The sequence below is a fragment of the Astatotilapia calliptera genome, chromosome 23, assembly GCF_900246225.1.
Source record: "Astatotilapia calliptera chromosome 23, fAstCal1.2, whole genome shotgun sequence".
NCBI lineage: Eukaryota > Metazoa > Chordata > Actinopteri > Cichliformes > Cichlidae > Astatotilapia > Astatotilapia calliptera.
The window spans coordinates 5,410,353-5,433,328 of record NC_039323.1 but is presented as its reverse complement, the minus strand read 5'-3'; the positions used below and the strand labels follow the sequence as shown (position 1 = coordinate 5,433,328).

The following is a 22,976-nucleotide window of genomic DNA, read 5'->3' as shown; positions in this document are numbered from 1 at the left end:
ACACACACACACACACACACACACACACACACACACACACACACACACACACACACACACACACACACAGTAACCACCTATGAACTGCCACTGAATTTTAAACTGCAGCCAAAATGAGCTACATAACAAATCAATACAGGTTTCTTGTAGTAATATCACTCAATTTACGAGAATAGGTCATTTGCATTCATTTTTAGCTTATATACTTCCCTTTATTTTTAAAACGATACAGTCACTACCTTTCTCCTGTCCCTCCATCCCACTGTTCCAGTTCCCCCTATCATTTCTCTTTGTGACTCTCTCAGAGACCCTGCAGGTGTCAGCTATCGGTTCCAGCTCAACACTTAATGACTAAATTGGAGCAATTAATTACCCTGATCGGTGATGTTAACCTCCACCTCTTCCACCTGGACTCTTGGCAGTGCAAACAAAGTACCTGATTCATACTGTAGCCTTGATAGTCATCCTCAGCAGTGGTTATCAAAGCACTGTATTTCCAGACTGAATGAGAAATGCTTTGACTCGAGCACGTAGCAAGAGAGTATTGAATTCACTGACATAAAGACTAAAAAACAATATATCATTGCATGACTTCACCAAACTGGATCAACCTTGAATTTTGCAGGCTACAATAACTACTCCTCTCCTCTTTGCCTGACCTCTCTCCTGGCTCATTTCCTTTCATCTCTCATGCACCTGCAGCACTTTGTCAGGCTGCTTTGGATAATTACACATCTCATCACGACCACACACAGCCACAGGCTCTCAGCTGTCCTCCTGCATTACCACTGTAGTGGGACTTCATAGGCATGATCTGCAATTCCGAGGTGGAGTCATGCATCAAATAATAGTTCCCTCTACACCAACTGAGGCAAATTACGGACATGGTTGGTTATTACCTTCAGGATAAACAACCCACATTTCATATTTCACAAGCAATGATGGGTAAATATTGGGATAAGATTTGTGAATGTGTGTTTGTCAATGCGGCCAGCTCTTTCACTCTCTCTGGGCTCGTACCTGGTAACTTGCCGTCATCCATGAAGCCCTGATGGATGCTGTCCTGTCAGTGTAGCCAACTGTTCAAGCAGCGGATGCCTCTCATCCCCCCGACCGCCGCCCATTACCTGTCTTCCTCAGGATACAGCACTGGCAGCTTAGGGACACATTTGATTTTAATAGCTGCTCCACATCTTCAATTATTCTATAATTATTCTCTAACATGATTTTCTTTCGATAACTGAAAATTAAAAGTATGTATTTTCCATTCGCCTGTATTGATGTGTATTGCCCAGTTTTTGGATTCTCAGCTATAGAGGTGTCTGCCTTGCCTTGATTATAATGAAACTAAGTCCCCTTGCTTTGTATTGCTCAAGTACCCAAAAATTAAAAGCTCAGCAACATTGTCTTCTGTCTTTGTGCAGAAGTTTAGCATTGCCACGCTTGTGTTAGCATGAGCTTCTTTTCACACTTTATAGTTTTCACACTAATAGTTCATGAAGCTAACGTAACAACATTTGTGGATTTTTTTCTTTTTTTGAGGAACACAAAACATGACTTTTGGTGCACTGACATTGCTGCCAGTTAGCTCTACTACATATCAGAGGGAGCACCAACATTTAAAAAGACGATATCTCCAATGCTGTACATCTCACGCTAAAACAATCTAAATGTAAATCTGGCACTACCACTCAGAGGGAAAACATTTATATTTGATTGTGGGGTGAACTCAGCAGTTCCTCAAAATCTCGTTGCAAATAACCATTTCTACATTTTCCCATTTTCCTCCTTTTTTGTTCCCTTTTTTCTTTTTCTTTTTTTACTTCTCCGTTGATGGTTTTGACCCACCGCCTGGTGAATGAAAAGTGGTGAAAAGATTAAGTCAAAGGGGAGGTAAAGTTACAAAGAAACAAAGCTACTGTATTCTTCTGCTTTTGGTGGGAGTAATATGGCCGTGATAGCAGTTCAAGTTCAGCGACATCTCCTTCACACACAATTACTTGAGGGGAAAGTGTCACAACATATCATAACAGCTGACTGAGAGAAAGCCAAAGTGTTGCAATGTTGAGAGGCACAGGTGGAAGGAAGAGAAGAAAGTGTGATGCCAATAGGCTTGTGCAACAAATGACAAGGAAGACTATAACATCTTCAGAATTTCAATCACAAGGTTTATGTATCTTATACTACATGTGCCCCATAAATACTGTAAATGCTCAAATAGTGGCTAGGTCTTTATGCACCCTATTTGCAGAAAGAGATCCAAGTCTTTATTTGGTACAGGTTTATATGAGAGACAGCATTTCATTTCTAATTTCACATGATTCCCAGTTGTTGGCTTCTTGATAAATTGAGTATTTTGCACATTTGAACAGCGCTAATCCCATCAGAGTAGTGTCAGAACAGAAATCCTGTTTCATAGGTGGATGAATTTCTCTCAAAAAGAGTAACTCTGAGAAGCAGGTGGATGTTGTAACCGTGAAATAAGCACAGTAGAAATGTAAATTATGCACGAATTGCATCATATGAGTCATTATTGTTGGATACATGTAATTTCATGCTGCTCTTTGAGGGTGTTTCCTACTAACCTGTATTTGTCAGGAGACAGAACTAAAAACGTATTCCGGCTCAATCCGAAGAGTTAAAAAAATTAAGTATATGTGGGATTTGCTCTATGCCCATTATTTTGTTGCTGACCACTTATAGCTAGTGGGCATTCCAGGCTACAGTTGCCTGGGTAATCCTCTAATGTATTTACCACCTGCTCATGTCAATCATCAGTATCCTTGGGTTGAATCATATTTAGTTTAATCATTATAAACAGATTAAACATATGGCTACACTAGATATGTGGAGACACCTGAAGCTTTCCAGTTTCCACATGCAGTCCCTTTGCAGTCCAGGTTCTCTTGGCCACCCAAGTTTAAGCCGCTGTGGTTGTAAGAGCTAAAAAATGATTATTTAGCATTTCAAAGTCCTCATGCTTCATTTGTTTGGACAGAACTTGAAGTCCTAAATGAAATTTAGAAGCTTGTAGCAATTAGAGGTGAAATAACATTCAGTTAAGTAACTTAGTACAACTTTGAGACACATCATTGAAGAAGCTACCAGTGAGCATTATTTAAGATGCCACCACTTTAAGATTTAAGTGGTGGCAAATACATCAGAAGATTACCTACATAACTGAGCCTGGACTCTTCAACCATCCCACATGTGTCATCGGTGTTTTTGTGGCGGACTAACCAGTGGGTTGCCAGAATGTGTTTACCTGTACCTGGAAACAAAATATGAGGTGCAACCTTCTTCCAGTCTAATTGACTGTATCCTAATCAGTATTCTCATCTAACCTGCAAGCAGCCACCTCAGGTGTATTTTCCAAAACACCACACTAGTCCTTCAACTATACTAAGCATGTTAAGTGAATTTGTAGTGATGCCCTGGACTCAGGAGTCTTTTGGCAGTTATTTCTTTTGATGTTTCTCTTACTCCCTAAGTAAAAAGAGCAATATTTTTTTCATCCTTTAAATATAATATTTATATGGAAAAGATTGTCCAGATACGGACTGGACATTTTCTACCTCAAACATATGTTTCACCTCATTCATTCTGACAGCTACAAGATGAATCTCTATAACCTGACAAAAGAAAAAGTCAAAGAGGTGGGATGTGCCATGCTGTCGGGCAATGAAAATACTACTTGTCTGAGTTATAGACAGTGGTAAAAGACTGTGAAAACTAGTGGAAAGATGCAATATATGTTGCGACAATAATATTTATAGAGAAATAAGATCTAAAAGAATGAAAAATATTTAGATTTTGGGAAAAGTGCCTTTTGAAGTTAAGGAACTATTTTTACTACATCATTTTCTTGTGTAATTTCATTCATTTACAGTGCATAAGAGGTAAATAATACAAGTGTCTTTCTTTATAACATTTTGTTTTGCATCTTGACAAATGGAACAGGAACAGCAACAAGACATTTCCATGTTGAGGCTGTGAGATAATTATGCACGGTACTTACGTAGGTACTGTATAATTAATGACAGTGAACATAAAAGTAGGCACTCCAGCAAAATGAGTCATAGTGGAAGCTGGCTGCAAACCGAGGTTTGAGATCAAGGAAGGAAGATTTACATGTTACACAGTGGCCACAAAAAGCACTGAGGAAAGAGAAGTCCTAAATGAGACACAAGAGAAAATTCAAAGCTAATCAAAGGTGACGGTGATCTGTATGAGGGAATTTAAAGCTTCACGGAGTGTGTGTGACGCACTCTTGTTCCTGTGGCGTACCTTTGCTCTAAAGAAGAAGGCATGGCAAAGCTAATTTATCTCATCAAACAATGTTTACTGAAAGAGGAAAAACAAACACTTGGCGCTAATTCAAAGCACATTTCCATGCAGAGGCTGGGTGAAGTGATGGGGGGTCTGAGTAGGAGCTATGTTAAGTAAATGATCATGGGAGGATTTACTTGAAAGAATCAGAAGAGGGAGGGCAAATACAGAGCTGTCTATAAATGGATGAGCGGAGGATCGGTGTGGTAGAGAGAAGTAAAAGAATACAAAACATTTGCCTACTGAGAAAGATGTGCAGGCAGAAGGCACTGGCATAATAAAGAGATTTAGTGTATTCCTTGAGACAGATTCGTGAGCTGGATACACTGGGCTTCGACCAGTCTGACCCATTAACAGAAAAGATATCCTCTAAACATGTTTGTGGTTTTGTATATCACATTTCTTTTCCTTTTCAATTTTCTGGGAGCTTTGAATCTGACTTCTGAAGCCAGAGACCGATGCTGCATGCCAGCTAACTGCAGTACATGAGCAAAAGAAAGCAAAAAGCATAGTTTAGACAGACATCTTACAGTTGAAATGATTACAGCAGAGGAACATAATTAGAGTTTGGCATCTAGGTGCCAAGCGTGTCGCTGCAAATATGTTACATATAAAATTGGGGAATGATGAGTAATTATTCACATGGAGCCTGAGTGGATGTTGAGGTGGTAGAGGAGCTGAAACAGCAGCCAACAATGGATGGTAGCAGCACTGGCATGTCAAAGGGAGAGATGAGAAATTTGCAGCTTTAAATTTGATATGTTTTGTGTACATAAGGAGACTTAGACATGCTACCTTTGTCTGGGGTTGCTCAAGTTCTCTGCTTGAGGGTTTTTTTTTTTACGTGAATTACAGATTCACATTATCTATAACAATCCGTAATAACTGTATTAATATAATACATTATATAATAAATGTTTTTGTCTGTAAGACATTCATCAGACATTAAGGTAACTATCTCGAATCCTATCCTGATTTTTTTTCTTTTAAGACTTTTTCTTTTAAAACTAAACACTCATGTGCTTTCACATTAAACTTCTTTCTAAACTTCTTCCTAAACCAGTACACCCTGTACTTTGCCTTGGCTTTGCTTGTATGACTGTCAGAGCTTGCTATCATGCATTTCCCAGTCATATAAAAACAACAAAAAGCACATACTTTTCTAAAATACTAGTAGCTCTGCAAGGCTGTTCATCAGCTGTGTTTTGAGTGTAACGTTGACACATTCACAAAAATGGTAATACTAGACTGCTCCTGTTTGTGGGTATAATTTTTTCACCAGTAAAAGCATTTCCTAAATGGGACAGAATGAACAAACTGCCACTAATGCCTGGTCTTGACGCCTGGTGAGAAATGTGAATACTGCATGTTACTTAAAGTAATGGTCAGATATCGAAGAAGCTTTTCATTTCCTTTCTTTTAACTGAAGTCTCCAATAGAAGCTCTTTTGATCTTGAAAACTTCACTTTACTGTGGGAAGGGACTACAAACTTGTGAGAGGGGTAGGGGATTAATCATTCTGATAAATTTGAGAGGATTGAGAATTCTACTGTATTTCTGGTAGTTTTCAGTAGCTACAAAATCTACAGCCTGCCACCTTCAACAAATGGAACAAAAGAGGTTGGACACAAAGAGGTTTCATGAACTTAATGCTCACCCTGATGGATTACTAACATCAAGAAATATTCACTTTGCTGTGGGATAGGTAAAGCAAAGAAATTTATGTAAATACCTAGTCGCCTTTGGGAAATGGCTGGCAGTAACCTATAGCGTATATGATTTGTGTTTAATGGGCTAACACATTCAGAACTACTTGTCCTTTAATATCAACAGTGTTCACTTTCCCTGGTGAAATCACCCTCAATGACCTTCCAAAAGGTACTGATGTGCCAAAGAAAAGCAAACACCTCATTTATCTGGCAGCCAAATGCAAAGAGCAGATGTCACTGGGGGCCTGAGGAGCTGGCAGTTGGATCCACGGTAGTGACAAGATGAGCAGCCCGAGCTCCTGGCTTTAGGAAAAGGCAAAGCTGCTCGGACAAACACTGGTGTTGGACAGCACACAGGCAAGCAGTTTAAAACAGAGCTCGGCCAAAGCTTAAGGTCAGCCAGGTCAGGGGGAACATAAAACCCATAATGAACTGGAGCAAGACCTTTTAAAAAAACACAATTTAAAATCAAATAAAACAAAAACTGCAGCCAAGCCATAATCTTGAGAATTCATTTACAGAGCTAATTTCAGAGTCTGCATTATGAAAAAGGGCTATTAATCCTGAGTGACTTCATCAGCAGCAGCGGTAGCGGCAGCGTGGTCCAGGGAGATACAGCAGCCAATTAAGGGTGTTTGTAGTAATAGACAAGAAATGACAAATGCTGTGATTGCTGTGAGGTGTGATGATGGGCTGTTAAAGATGTTGGCCTTCCTGAGATCTTGATTGAGAATAAACACCCCAATCAGGAAGCGTGATTGCAGGATTGGCCTCTTAAACGTGCTAAAGTTCAAATGTGACCTTGATTCAGCGAGATGCAAAAAAAAAGCAGGAGGAAGAAAGAATCAATGATTTCCTTGTGTGGAGATGTAATATGTTTGTAGTAGTCGTACTAAACACAACACACATTATGCATAATCAGTTAGACACATTCTTTACAATATCCATTAGCTCTCCATCTATGTGGAAAGGATTATGGGAAATCAGTAGCAGGTTATAACAACTATTGTTCATAAATTGTGCATTGGCAGTTAATAAAATATAAGTTTATATAAGACTTCTTTCATTTGTAAACAATCAAATGATAATTAATTATAAATAGTAAGCATGAGTCAATCTATGTTTATGTCATAAGCAAATCAGTAAACATTATTAATTATAATTTGATTATGTGTCAACAGTTTTAAAAAAGCCTTACTATTTATTTAATTTACAATGCCTGTAATAAAGTGTTAGCAATGTAGAGACTACAAAGACTGGGAATGATACCAGAAATACCAGCTGATACTCGTACAAGTAGAATTACACATTACTCAATAACCAATTCTTTTACCAGAATGAAATATAAAGAATCATATTATCCCATGTTCTTTAAACCACTTCAAGGTCACTTTAAATTTCAGTTGTAAATTGTAAAGCTAGACTGTGACTGATCCTTTTTAGTTTAAGTGCATATTGACTCCCCTTACCTTAGTCTTAAAGAGTATATTTATTTCTTACAATTAGATTTATTGTTGTTTTTTGCACTGAATGGAACCGGAGCCTTGTCGTCTCGTCTCTATATATACTGTACTGTATATAGCAGAGATGACAATAAAGTTTACTTTGACTTTGATAAACTCCTTCAGTAAAAAGTTTTAAATGTTTAACCATTCAAAATCAATGAGACGGTGATGGAAAGCCATAAAATGTTAACATTACATGGTTCCTGGATAGGCTTCCATTGGTTGATAAAACATTATCCATTAAAAACCTTTTAACTTAGGAATCATGCATGATTTCACAATGGCAATGCCCTCTGCCTCCAACGAAATGGTAACTTGTATTTTGGGATATGAATGACATCCAGGCAGAGCTATTCTGAGAGTCCATGTGTAGTATTTCTGATAGTCTCAATACCAACATTGAACTGGTGTCAGATTGATGCTAGCACGATAGGATCAATGCTTTCGTTTGTTTCTCTCAGCTATGTTCAGTACGTTGTTCCCATTTCATCAAACAGTACACATGTCTGTGCAAACTTCCCTTATGCAAGCACCCCCTCCCCGTCCTCGGCTGTGTTTTGCTATCTCCATGTGACTCAGTTGCACTAAGCAGACAGATGCAAGCTTCAGTGAGTGAAAAAAAGGAGCATCACGTGGAGATATGTTGCAGCTGTATAAGAAAATTTCCCAAACGATGCAGAAAGAAATTCTCTACTGAGGTAGCAAAACCAATTTATAGAAATATACGAAAAAACATGAAAACTTTGGAACTTTTTTTTTTTTTTTTAAATTTTTTGCTGGAGTGAAGAAAATCTGAGGGAATCTTTCAGATAAACCCAGGTCGACCCGACTGGGTTTATCTGCCCACTAGCAAAGTCCTTTAAGAGAAGCAAAGAATAACCAGGTAGCTCATATAGTGGTGAAAATGATGATTCAGTCATGACTCATGTCAGATCTGCATTAATCAAAGGTAATTTTCAAAGCGTTATTAGTCATCATAATTGGTACTTCAGCACACTGATTATAAAACACATTCAGAAATTCACATAATATATTTAGCGCACTGACATTTGTTAAATGAATTATATTATTGGAACTAAAAACCATACATAAACATGAAGTATGAAGATATCCAGATATAATAACCCTTTTGTGTTAAACCTAGTTATTGTTATTGTTATTTTTTCAGGAGACACACCACTGTCTCTTACATAAGCTGTCTTTACAAAATTAAAAGTTTTTTGTTTTGTTTTGTTTTTTGTTTTTTGTTTTGTTTTGTTTTTTTTGGGGGGGGGGTATCTATTATACTGGCCCTGTATTTACTTGGTATTCAGTCAGCCCAATTTTGCAGTAACACAAGCCAATCCAGCTTATCCCTGATTTGCAAATTTCCTCCTTCTTCAGGATGTAAAGTCAGACAAGAACACCTGTAAACTTATGCTGCCCCCAACAGCTCTGGAGGAACTGCAGACTTGGTATGTACACTGCTAATGTCACCTACAGTACAAAAAACAGTAATTAAAAAAACAATTCTGAATGCTGAAATTTAGAAAAAAGTTATTGTAAGAATTGGTTCTGGTAGCATCTTAACAGACACGTGCTTGGAGTATTACCCAGCAGTGATGATGCTACCCACTGGCTGAAATGGCAGTTGGTCTAAAACTTGGAAAGGGAACAATCATAGCAGGAGTAACAATAAAGACAAAGAAGATAAAAGAAACAAAGACCGAAAGATTATTGTGGAATGAATGAAAAGCAGAAACAGTGAACAATTTTGACTTTTCAGTTTCTCACCACTGCAAAGAAATTAATGAACATTAAGACATCTGTCTTCTCCACAGCACAGCAAAAGCTAAAGGATCGACGGGGGAGCACAAACGAAAACAAGAGTAGCTCACATTAAAGGTTATATGATATATTGCCGTACCCCAAGTGGGAGTAGACAGCAAAAACATGTAGATATTGGCACAAGCAGCTCTGTAAAGCACCTACCAAAGCACTACGATGACAGGACATTTAGAGCTCAGAGAAGAGAAAATCTAGTGATTTACTGTGAATCTCCAATGGCCACTTAAAATCCGCCCCAAATTGCTCTCCTGCTACTTCAGCATGCGAGCTTGCGATTGTGTGCACACTCTGCATCTATACGTTCTAAGGCAGTGAAGTGATTGCGGGTGGTCTAAAGAAATGTTTTCCTAATAAATCACAAGGGAGCTTTTAAAATCAGTGTGCAGTGCAGTGGGGAGTATTTCTTTTCCCATTCCCTCTGAGAACACCTGAAGCATACCCAGCTTGACTGCTAATGGCTCAGTGGTAAATCACATCACGAACTCGAAAGCCGACTCACTATTTGAAACTTGCAATTCTTGGGTGTTTGTCTTGTTGCAGTCGCAGGCAAGACACACACAAAATGTGCATATAACAATCAAAAGGCACACACACACACACACACACTGACTACCTACCGAGGAGAGTGCTAAGAAATAAACTCCAAAGCTTCAGACAGCGCTGACCCTTTTGGAGAAGCTTTGGGTGGCAGCTAAAGGTTGCTTTAACATGCCTCCTTACTGTTGAGCCTGATAGTTTGACATGGAGAGGAGAGGAATGTCTCTCTGCGATCTTTTCTCTGTGAAAACAATGAAGGTCAGACTAAGACAAGGTCCAATTAGAGCTTGGCCTCAAATACCTGAAGTGAGCAAAGAGAATCTCTGTGTTTTTCTTTGTCTAGAGGGTTTGCATGTGTGCTTCTGACCACGGGAGGGGGTGGCAGGCATTTGGATAGTCAAGCATTATGAAACCATATGTCCCAACACACATTAAAGCAAAAAGAGGACACCAGTGAGAAGAGACATTTTACTACAATTATTATGCACCGTTTTCCTGGCTGCTATCCACGAAGCCAATGGACTCCAATGTAACGGCTGGAGCAAGTCAAAACAGATAAGAAGAGTCAGACTAAAATGCGGATGATCTGGTAATGAATGTGTGCACATAATCACACACAGTCCTCAGTGCAGCTGCAGAAACCCCTTTGCAGTGCAAACAAGAGTGCACACAGAAGGGTCCATCACAAACAGCAACCCCAATCAATCTCTGCAGAGAACTGAACGCTTGGGGATACAGTGGCAGTGATCTCACACCAACCTTTCTATCACACACAGATCCACCAAGTCACGGGCATTCACAGTCACTAGAGGTGCCCCAGCAACAGCTCTGGGAGCAGTTGCCAAATTTATCAAAGAGGTCCAGGAGCAATCCGGAGGGCTCCAGCACTTCTGCACCAATGTGTAATTATTAGGACAGTTAGAAAGTCAGAGAGACAGCCCCTTTAATTACAGCTGTGGGGAAAAAATCCCAGAAAGAGTGGATGGGGAGAGAACATAAGGGGCACAAACTGAATGTGGCTTTTTGTTGGATGCAAGAGGCAGGGATGCAGGAAGCCTCAATGACAGAGAAACCAGATGTTGGGGTTGAAGATTTACACTTTGACATAAAGAAAAACGGCTGATTAATGTAATTCCTGTCTGACTAAAGATTGAGTGACTGCAGCAAGGGCTCTTCATTTTCTGCATTTTCCATGCTTTATTTTCTTCTCTATTAATTTAGCAGTGTGACAGTTAATTACAAAACAGTACTGGTATGCACCCCAGCAGCTCATTTTGAATTTGCCAGAGCAGAACTGAAAAGCTACTCTAAGCGCTGAGGGGAATTGGCCTGCAGAGAGACTGTGCAAAGCCGCAACTCGGTAATTGTTTAACAGCCTTGTACATTAAAATTTGCAACCACAAAAATGGACCTCCACATGTAGTGTGACAAATTGGATGACCCGGTGAGTAACTTGGTTTCGTCATGATTTGGACAGCAGACAACAGAGATTTTATTTCTTTGTTTGATCAGTGCTTTGGAAAAATAAACAGGAAAAGCTATTTGAATTGAAAATTGTTCTTTAAACAAGCTGTGATCTTGCTAGCAATCCCACGAACACTGGGAAAATGAGTTCTTCTCTTCCCAAAAAATTGATTAAATCAGTTCCTCTAAACCAGGAGTCCAAATGCCACCTCCTCATACCGTACACTTACTGTATAAACAGTATTATGCTTTCAGTGATATAGTAATGCCATGCGTTATGTTCCCTACTATCCACAACAACAACACAAGCCCAAACATGCCTAAGAGCGAGTCCAGCATTTCAGCATCCAATTACCTAAAATCCAAGTACCTAAAAAAGGGAGCTACTTCAATAACAGGAAGTGGCTGGGATACAAGAGGTCAGACCTCCAACAAAGTTTGATACTTTGCAAAATATGAAGGAAACTGTTAAAAGTGGAAACTAATCTGTTTCACCACACAGGCAAAAAACAAAAACGTCATCAATTACAACCAAGCTGTGAAGGAGGAGATATGAGCAGCAGGTGATGTGCAACCAAAAAGTAAGTGAATGACTCAACCGAATTTCATATTAGAAGAAGAGCAAATGGTGGATGCAAAATTCCTAAATAGTGTTATGGTGGGAAAAGGAGGGATTTAAGTAACTGGTACATCCCAGGTAGAAAATATTTTTCAAATTCAATGTTATGATGTCACAATATAGTGCATACATAAAATTTCCAGGGAAGGCACTGCCTAAGCAGCTTTTTACTTACATATGACTTATGCTGTGTCACTACTATTGCACTATAGGATGGAAAACGCCATTCATTTTGCTTGCACTACTAAATCCTGCGGGCTGCAATTGCTGATAAAGCTTTATTTAGTAATTCTTTCTACATATTTATTTGAAATATCATGATATAATTTTGACACTGTATTGTCCACTCCTATTAGCCACAGTCCTTGACCAAAGGTTTAACCCCCTGACTTCCTTACCCACACACATGCACAGTTGCCGCTACCCCCACCATCACTTCTACCATCGACTCTAATACCTCAGGGCTTTGAAGGCAGCATGCGTCATAGCTCAGTGTAAAAGCCTCTTTGGTGGAGCATTGGCAATCTTATTAAGAACTGCCAAATAACTACGAACTCTACTGGCAAGACATCTGACCCGTTATCTGCATTGCAAATTCAATATTAGGTTGGTTTCTCCAGCATTTCGTTCAGCACCAACGAAAGAAACAGAGAAGATGTGAAATATCACCCTGGAATCTGACACTGACTTAGACATAGACAAAGACTTTATTAATCCCACCCTGGGGAAATTCACACAATATTACAGCAGCACAAGGGTCAGCAAGAGGAAGTGAATTAGAGATATATTAGAAAAATAAAAACTAGAAAAACAAATAGATTAGAAAAATAGTGTGCAAATAAAAAAAAGAGTCATTAGTATTATTTACAAATTGTTGCTTTATGCAGTAAATCCAATTACAGAGAATTTTTCACATTTACTTAAAGTGCAGTGAAAATGATAATATATACAGGTAAATTATAGCCGGTTTCTGTACACTTGTGTGCACTGTACAATGTGACTGCTGTCGTGATGAAGGACCTGCGATGGCGTGGCTGTAACGCCTACTGCTGATGGAGCTGCTCGGTGCCTCCATAGTCTCCTGCAAGGGAGTGAGAGGTGCTGTCCATAATGGACATTAGCTTCACTAACATCCTCCTCTCATGTTAGATGTTATAATTTTACTATCATATATGGTTATGAGATAACTTGTAAAAACAGATAACAAACAAATTAGCAGAATAGATGTGTTGTGGTGAATGCCAAGAAGATGAACCCTGACCACATGAAGGTAGCTCTTGGTTTGACCTTTTCACCTACTTTCTAATCCTCTGGCACATTCTGTTTAGCTCAGCATATCCATGGATCCCACTGAGCTATGTGTGCGCACACACACACACACACACACACACACACACACACACACACACACACACACACACACACACACACACACACACACACGTACACAGGAGTGCTTGGATACAGCTGCAATACAGACAGGTCCAAACCTCTCCAGGAGCAGATTTTCTCATGTCGGTGGGTAAACCGTCATGGACGACAAATCCAAGAGTCACCTGTAGGCTGACTTTGGACACAATTGACTAAATCCACCTGGTGAGGCCTGGAAGTTGGCCAGCTGCTGCTGCTCACACTGACTGTTTCCCCATTTATCTGTATCTATATCCCCGTCTGTCTCATATCTCTCTGAATGTTCCTTGATAGTTTTAGTTTTAGTTTTTAAAGAGTACTTTACGAGCCAACTAGTGCACACAAATCTTTGCAGGTTTTAGCCACTCAGCAGGTGAATGCTGATTTCAGCATACACCAGTTTGGTTGAGACTTAGATATCTCAGCATCTATTACATGAATTATAACATATTGTATGGAAATTTATGTTCCCTTTAAAACAATCCTACTGACTTTGATAAGCCTCTAATTGCACCAACCTGAAGTTAACTTTAGTGGCCAGAGCTTGTGAGAAGATTATTGGTTTGAAACATAGATAAGATCAAGTGTGTACACAGTGGGGCAAAAAAGTATTTAGTCAGCCACCGATTGTGCAAGTTCCCCCACCTAAAATGATGACAGAGGTCAGTAATTTGCACCAGAGGTACACTTCAACTGTGAGAGACAGAATGTGAAAAAAAAATCCATGAATCCACATGGTAGGATTTGTAAAGAATTTATTCGTAAATCAGGGTGGAAAATAAGTATTTGGTCAATAACAAAAATACAACTCAATACTTTGTAACATAACCTTTGTTGGCAATAACAGAGGTCAAACGTTTACTATAGGTCTTTACCAGGTTTGCACACACAGTAGCTGGTATTTTGGCCCATTCCTCCATGCAGATCTTCTCGAGAGCAGTGATGTTTTGGGGCTGTCGCCGAGCAACACGGACTTTCAACTCCCGCCACAGATTTTCTATGGGGTTGAGGTCTGGAGACTGGCTAGGCCACTCCAGGACTTTCAAATGCTTCTTACTCCTTTGTTGCCCGGGCGGTGTGTTTTGGATCATTGTCATTTTGGAAGACCCAGCCTCGTTTCATCTTCAAAGTTCTCACTGATGGAAGGAGGTTTTGGCTCAAAATCTCACGATACATGGCCCCATTCATTCTGTCCTTAACACGGATCAGTCGTCCTGTCCCCTTGGCAGAAAAACAGCCCCATAGCATGATGTTTCCACCCCCATGCTTCACAGTAGGTATGGTGTTCTTGGGATGCAACTCAGTATTCTTCTTCCTCCAAACACGACGAGTTGAGTTTATACCAAAAAGTTCTACTTTGGTTTCATCTGACCACATGACATTCTCCCAATCCTCTGCTGTATCATCCATGTGCTCTCTGGCAAACTTCAGACGGGCCTGGACATGCACTGGCTTCAGCAGCGGAACACGTCTGGCACTGCGGGATTTGATTCCCTGCCGTTGTAGTGTGTTACTGATGGTGACCTTTGTTACTTTGGTCCCAGCTCTCTGCAGGTCATTCACCAGGTCCCCCCGTGTGGTTCTGGGATCTTTGCTCACCGTTCTCATGATCATTTTGACCCCACGGGATGAGATCTTGCGTGGAGCCCCAGATCGAGGGAGATTATCAGTGGTGTTGTATGTCTTCCATTTTCTGATGATTGCTCCCACAGTTGATTTTTTCACACCAAGCTGCTTGCCTATTGTAGATTCACTCTTCCCAGTCTGGTGCAGGTCTACAATACTTTTCCTGGTGTCCTTCGAAAGCTCTTTGGTCTTGGCCATGGCGGAGTTTGGAGTCTGACTGTTTGAGGCTGTGGACAGGTGTCTTTTATACAGATGATGAGTTCAAACAGGTGCCATTCATACAGGTAACGAGTGGGGGACAGAAAAGCTTCTTACAGAAGACGTTACAGGTCTGTGAGAGCCAGAGATTTTCCTTGTTTGAGGTGACCAAATACTTATTTTCCACCCTAATTTAGGAATAAATTCTTTACAAATCCTACCATGTGAATTCATGGATTTTTTTTTCACATTCTGTCTCTCACAGTTGAAGTGTACCTCTGGTGCAAATTACTGACCTCTGTCATCATTTTAAGTGGGGGAACTTGCACAATCGGTGGCTGACTAAATACTTTTTTGCCCCACTGTACATACAAATCTTATAAACATATTTGTGCCAGCAGGGTTTTTCTGTCTCATCTTACTTATATGACATAACATATGAAGTGTGATTAATAAAAATACTTTTTGAAGGAGATTACCTGATTTAAATGTGACCGTGAATGTAGCCCTTCACATATCTTCAAAAATTTCTTTTGAAGCAATTCAGTGATTAACACATTGGAATCAAGGATCTTTTTTGCTGTGAGGCAAAAGTGCTCTCTGTTTGGAGCACTTCTTATGCTTTTCTAAAATGGTTTAATCTCTGGTTTTCCCCACAAGTGCAAAATACATTAGGTTATTAACTATCTGGGACCAGGGCAAGACCAGGACATTCTCAAGAAAGAGACATTTTTTATTTTTAAGTTGAACATTCTCCCTCAGACACCTCAAAACATTAGATCGGAACTCCATGTTTACAGTGTTATCATGATAATTCATGATAAACACTATGACAAACAGAGAGGTTGTCATGTCACACATGACACACGTGCCCTCTGGCTTGGAAAGCATAGAGTCTTTCACTTAAAACTACTTGTTCATGGATGGAAACCCAGGTCTCGTTACCAGCATGATCCTCCACACAAAATGTGGGTTAGTTTGAAGCACAAGATGAATGACGTTTAATCTCTGTGGAGGTCTGCAGAGAAATTGCAGAGTGCACAGTGCAAGTGCTCAGAACAGGACTTCCAGTAAGACGCTAATGATAGAAGCCACACTCAAGGCTCCCTGGACATGCCTGAAAAAGATGACCTTGAATCTGAAATCGGACAACTTTAAATCAGGTAAGGCTTTTGACTTTTATGGACCTGTTCTCTGAATTTTTGATCACACCCTATAAAACACAACATAAGAAGGCTTGGTTTGGTCTTTCTGTCAGAGTAGATTTACATATTAAAGTTTAGACTATATTTTTAGAGTGACTTTTATGTGATTGTCATAGTCCAAGACGGTTATATTTTAATCTAATTTGTGAGAGCGTCTGGATTCATTAAAATGAGCAGAGCTGCTTCATCAGAAGAACTGTGAACAAGAGTAAAAGCCAATATTACCACAACAATAAAAACCTTTAAGAAAAATATGATTCACAGTTCTTTGCCTCTAGGGAGACAGACAGGAGGGTTACAGAAACCTATTTTTTCCTGGATGGGGAACAGAATAAAAAGCGGAACTGATTTATTATTTTTTTTTACAATGACAAAATAAACCAACAAGAAACCTTCTGAAGCCAAATAATTTTCCAGAAATCATGCACTAAGGACTACTGAACATAATAGTTTTTCAACATTTGCGTGAATAACACCAAGCAGGGAAAATCACATTGTGTCTTATTTTGTGTGGCTCAAAAGTGCTAACCAATATCAACAGCTGCAGAACTAGAATAATGTGCTCCCCACCTGGCAGCAGCGTGCATGGATAAGCTTAACCTGGGTGCAAAGGTTCTGAATAAAATTAATTTTACTACTTTCCAATTCTCTCCCATAAATCCCTGTGATTGGTTTCAGGAACCCCAGAGCTAGATCTGTTATTAGCGAGGAGGGCTTTATAAGTATCATACTGGTGCCTCGGCTTCATAAATAGCCCCACTGTGTAGAATCCAGGCGGCAGGCTAAAGTAGAGGAAGACAGACAGAAATCACTCTTGGTAACAAGACGTCCTTCTTATTGTTCTCCCCACTTATGTCTTGTGTTTCTCAAACTTTAGTTATGATCTTCCTGTCTGGAAATCAACGAGCAGATCCAGGGGACTCCTCTGTACCGCTACAGATTAAAATCGAACACTTTTGTTGTCACATACAACAAAAATGTGGGTTTCTCCTTTGGGAAATGGAGCACACATGAGTGGAAAACATTGACCATCTGTAGGCTTTCCAAGCACTCCCTGTTTACCAGCTCATCAGAGTCTGACAGATACAGTCTGTACAACAATAATTCCAGCATTTTATAGCTGATATCCTTCAGTAAGACGTCTTTCAGTTGTACACTATGTGCGTGAAGATGTGGGAACCCTGTTGAGTTTTTGTTAGGCAGGAAAGAAAAACAATGAGGTAGACAAAACAGGCAATTCTTCAGGCGCTGTCCAGTGCTGAAACCACAGAAAGAGCCAACAGGGAGCTTTTCATTTTCCGAAGATTAGCTCAGGCAAGGAAATGCAGACATAATGGTAAAATAAGCAGCTTCTTAGTATTTGCTTCTCCTCTTGGGTGTTTTAGAAGGTGAATGATAGAGACATGGGCCAATTCAGATTTACTGATGTGCCAAATGAGTTTAACAAAAGAGGCAACACACTGAACTGGCAAGACAAAGGGGAAAGGAAGGCTTAACAAAAATCCACCTTCAGGAATAATTTCTCCAATCACTGGAAGATACTCAACTGTGCTCCTGTCATTAATTCAGCAGACAAAAACTGTTACCAGATGTCATTACTTATTTATAGTATTTAATAGTGAAAATGCTTCTTTTGAATAATACATTTGGTGAGAGCGCTGGATTTGGGGAGGTGGGGATGGAGAGGTTGACTGATGAATATTCACAAGCTGCGTCTGGAGGGATTGTGCTAAACTACCTTTTTTTCTGCCTCTGTGCCTCCTGGGCTTTGTCTGCTCTGCCACTTGCCATGATGGCCCAGCTGCGCTGCTCATTTGCTTGGCGCTACGCACAGTGGCTAGTTCAACATGGTTAATGCCAGGCTATTATATTATTAGCCAAGGCAAAGCTAGCAGCAGCCCACTTAGGCTCCGCTCCATCTGCTTGGTGGTGTCAGGTTGGAGGAATGGAGGGACCCAGAGCTGTCTATCAAGGAGACTGACGTCGTCCAGCGAGCAAAGGTACAGCATTCATTAAACCAATGAAATGACCCTGGGGCTGGGGGAACAGAGGTGCCAAGTGGATCCTGGCCTAAAATGTGATCTATGGTCGTGTGTGCTCAGGGTTCTGCTGCGACACACGTGTAACTTGAACAGACAATAGCAAGCGCACACTCTCATGATCATTTATACAAACAGAATTGAATATGCGCGTAGGCTGCTGTGAGTGTTTTCACTGCCTAATTGGATCCAGGTTATGTACTGTAAGTGTGTAAATTAGTCTCTCACTGCAGGAGTCTTCCAGTATCCCTCCTGGCCCTTCTCCCACCATGGGGGGAAAAAAAACTACCCCCATTTGTAACATACGTCGTGAGCCTACAGCTCTGAACCTTTATCGAAAACACACAAAAGAAAAAACATATTAATAAATGTTCCTTCCCACTGTAAAATTACACACAGCAGGATCACAGCTGATTCATAGCGCCACACTCTTCCAACTACAGGATTTCAAGCTGGAGGCCTTTGCCAGTCAAACAGTCTAACTCAAGCCCAGAGATCTTCTGTACTGATATTGTGCAGTTGCTTGGCAGCTTTCCCTTGTTTCATCCTGTGCCAGGGCGGCTTTGTTTGTTTTAAGCATAGCAGAAGGTTCATTGTAGGAATATTAATGTCTTACATTTGCGAAATCTCTGTAAAAATTCACAGTTTCCAATTTACTTGCTTGGACACTACTCAAGTGCAAAATTGAATTCTGGCCCATTCACGTCTTCCGCTACAAGTGTCTGCACTAAGCTGAGCGCAGCCAACCAGAAAAGACACATTATTGAAATATGTGACAACGCAACCTCATGCAAAGAGCAGATAATGCTGTAAAACTCCCACAGTCTGTTACATCCCTTCTTCATTCTCTTTCTTTCTTTCTCTCTTTCCTCTTTCGTTCTGTCTTGCTTTTCTGTCCATGCTCATGAGATGTGATGACAACATTTCCGAACTGCTTTTGGCCTTGACCGCAGTTGGAGAGGAGCCACTAAGAAGCGATGAACCACTCTCTAAAGGAATATTGTTCATCCATTGTAATGCCTCATCACACAGAAAATGTGAAAATGGGGGCAGTGAACTGGCAATGCCACAGAAAAAGAATACCTCTTCTGAGAACAATAGCGCTAACAGTAGAGCCTGCGATCCAGTGCAAGAGTGATGAGTGAGAGTCCAAACAGTGCAGGGCAAGAGAAAGAGACACAAAGACAAACACAGAAACCTTCTGCAATATGCATGAGTGGACAAGGCAGAAAGAAGCAGAGGGACTTAAACAGCAGTTTAATGTGCAGCCAGATACTAATAGTGCAACAGGAGCTGATGATGCCCATATCATCCAACAGCAAAACTCAGCAACTGGAAGCATCGGTGGCCATAAATGTACACACACACACACACACACACACACACACACACACACACACACACACACACACAATTATCAGATAGACAAAGACCTACACATGGCTGCCCAACCAGTGAGAGGAGAATGTTTTATCTACAATCAGTCACAGAATGAAAATGAGGCTGGTCAGTTTGCAGACCTGGAGTATCAAGGATCACATTGCCAATGCTAAGCCCAAACAGATTCAAAAGATTTGTGTAGTTGTGGGAGATTTGGAGAGATGGAATATCAGATAAAAATGGTGCATAATCTGTTTGGCTGAAGGCTGCTTAGACAAATTCTAGGTTGGCTGGCTGAGTGAATGTGTGCACATGTATGCAAATACCTGAGACACACAATTATAAGACAGAATAAGAACCCAGCGAGAGTGAGAAAAGGGAGGGAGGGAGGCTAGTAACCATTTCACAAACAGTTTGGCTGAATTTCTGCTTAATTTCCCAGGGGGTCATGAGCAACCCCACTCCAGCTCCATTGCCGTTCTCTGACAAACATGAAAAATGAAACAAAACTTTACTTTCTTTTTCATCCACAAAAAATACTCCTCGCTGCTACACAGGCAAATGAAAGCCATGTCCACACAGGACTGAACCGTGGCATGCAGGCTGGGCTGGACCTCCTCCTTTTCAGTCAGTTTGTGACCTAGAGCTCCTTCTGCCAGATGCCAGCCTTTCTTCAGTAGAAATAATTGAGAGACCCTTTAGGTGGAGTACAAGTGCCATCCAAGATAATGTCTCAGGTTTCCCTCCTTTGCTTCGCTGACAGCGCTGACAGCCCTGCCTGCGCTGCCTATCGACTTACACCCACTCCAAAAGCTCCCTCTGTCCCCATCTGCCTCACCTGAAGGCTTACCAAAGGAGAAGAAAATGGGATTTTCACTACAAAGAAGTGAGCTCATGGTCATACTGATCCAAATCGTACAGTAACCGGCGCTGTCAAACATCCTTTTGAACACAAGCAGCCTCAAAGGAGAAAATAAGAGGGAGCGACGCTTTGCTACATTTATTACTTTTCAACAGATGCTGCATAATTGGACAATTACGACGTAATTTAAACAGACAGAAAAAAGCAAAATCGCTTAACTTTTGTCAAAGTGCATTTTGGAGTCTTATTAAAACTAAATCACCAACACAGCAAAACCTAAAAGGATTAATTGAAAAATAGCCTTATGGAAGCAGTAACTAGCTTCAAGCAGTGAATCGCATGCTTGCAAAGACTACACACTTTTGCGATATAAAGCACATTTCTTTTGGTAACAGCCACATATCTTTGTCTTTGAATAGTACCGACAAGGACATTTCCAAATGATGATCGACTTTAAGTGAACAAAATTCGTGAAACACCCATTTCGTTTCGTGGAATTAAAATAAGTCAGTCAGTCAGACAAATTCATAAATAAATAGATATGCAAAAACACACAAGACTACTCGCCTTCACCTTTCAGATCAAGTCAGGTCCCGTCTACAGGAATGTAGAGCGATGCCGCAGCTTTACAGGAGCGTCTGTGTGATACAGTGCAGGTGGTAGCGCCACAGTCAGGGAAGCTGAACCATCCAAGAGACGCGTAAAAGCCCCGCGAGTCCGAGGAATTTCTGTCAGACAGGGAGACAGGGTCTGTGTCGTTTCGTGTGCAGTGCGCCTGGATGCAGAGACGTGTCCTTGCGTCTTTCGGGGACTTGTCGAATCAGCAGCAGCGATGAGTGGATGAGCGCCAGCCAGAGTGGTGCTCACCTCTCCAGCAGCTGAGCGCTACTGAACAAAAGAGTGCTCCGCAGGCTCTCTATTCAAATAGCAGGAGAGAGGGATGAACGAAGATTGGGGGGTGCTGGTGGTTGGGTGTGCGGAACGAAGGGGAGGAGGATGATGTGTGAGTGTGTGTAAGAGTGTTGGGGGGGGGGGGGGGGGGGGAGCCTTTAGTGTTAAGGTTGATATAAAGATCAGAAGTTTGTACTTCGAGCATCTCTTGAAAACCATCTAATGTAACGCATGTAGACCGCCTGACAAGACGTGTGGTTGCTTGTAATAAACCCAGGCACACAACAATCACAAATCCATTAGTCATTATCTGTTCAAGGAATTTATGACAGTCGGGGAGGGAGAGGGTTTAGTTTAAGACGTGATTTGGCATCTCTGTCCTACTGTAGGCCCCCACAATCCCGTTTGGCCTTTGTCTGAGCGCTGTAATTAATGACTTTAGGGAAAGAATTACCTTGTTTGGCAGCGTAGCAGTGACCTCAACCTGAGATTTACTTGCAATGGAGCGAGCTTAGGCTATCAAATTGGATTAATGCCCAAATTGCCAAGGATTTAGTTGGCAGGCCTAAGCGGCAAACGTTGAATCAACATTTTTCACATAAGAGCGAATCTGACATGGACATATAGCGAGGCTTACTGGCTTTCTACCCTGCACTGTAAAGTCTGCGCGGTGGGAGTTTAACATTAGCATAATTACTGTGGTGCTTGTGAAATAATAAAAATAAAAACGGTCATTTGAAAGAGTTTGCAAAAGTGGTGCTTGTATACATTCACGGGCAGTTTGAAAGACCCACTGCTTTGTTAAAGAATAATGATCCCCCGTGAGACCCGTGCGGACAGGAAGATTAAGGCATTGTTCAGCAGAGTTGTATAATTTACGCATAACTGGGGCAGCTTGCATTTTTGTTGATTTTACATGTATATATTTTTTTTCTATAGGCAGAGTGCGTTTTTACCACATGCCTCCAGTATTCTTGGCTGCTGTAAAAAGGGTCGCTAATGGAGACCACACGGCATCTAAAGACTAAAGGAGCTGTCCGTGGTGCTGAAGCTTTTGAGCGGCATAAAGTGTGAATAGCCCTGCGTTAAATCTCCACAACTGGAGGGACCTTGTTTCCATTTATACTTGTGCCCCGTGTCTGCCTTCCCTCTGCCTTCTCAAGTGAAAGTGAGCAGCTCATGTTGGACCTGAAGGTAGTAAGTATTGAATGACGGTTGCTTTTACTGAAACATAAGAATGAGATAAAGTTCGAGTCTGTCTTGTGTAATGAGTACGATACATATAAATGTCACAAATTACATTTTGTTTATCTTGCTATCCTCGTGCTAATCAATACACTGTTTGCTGGTTGCATCTGTGGAAAGGATGCATGGC

General features: G+C 40.8%; 1 protein-coding gene across 3 annotated transcripts in view; it reads right to left on the bottom strand.

The window, feature by feature from the left end:
• The window catches only part of ncanb (neurocan b), a 178,823-nt gene extending 157,171 nt beyond the window's left edge, over nt 1-21,652 (bottom strand). For 2 of the 3 annotated variants that reach the window (XM_026159412.1, XM_026159414.1), the window contains exon 1: nt 21,284-21,652. The gene's annotated coding sequence lies outside the window, so the exon portion shown is untranslated. Of the gene's footprint in view, nt 1-21,277 lie in introns of all 3 variants that reach the window. The other variant, XM_026159413.1, reaches the window with a different exon arrangement.
• Between the last annotated feature and the right edge of the window lie 1,324 nt (nt 21,653-22,976).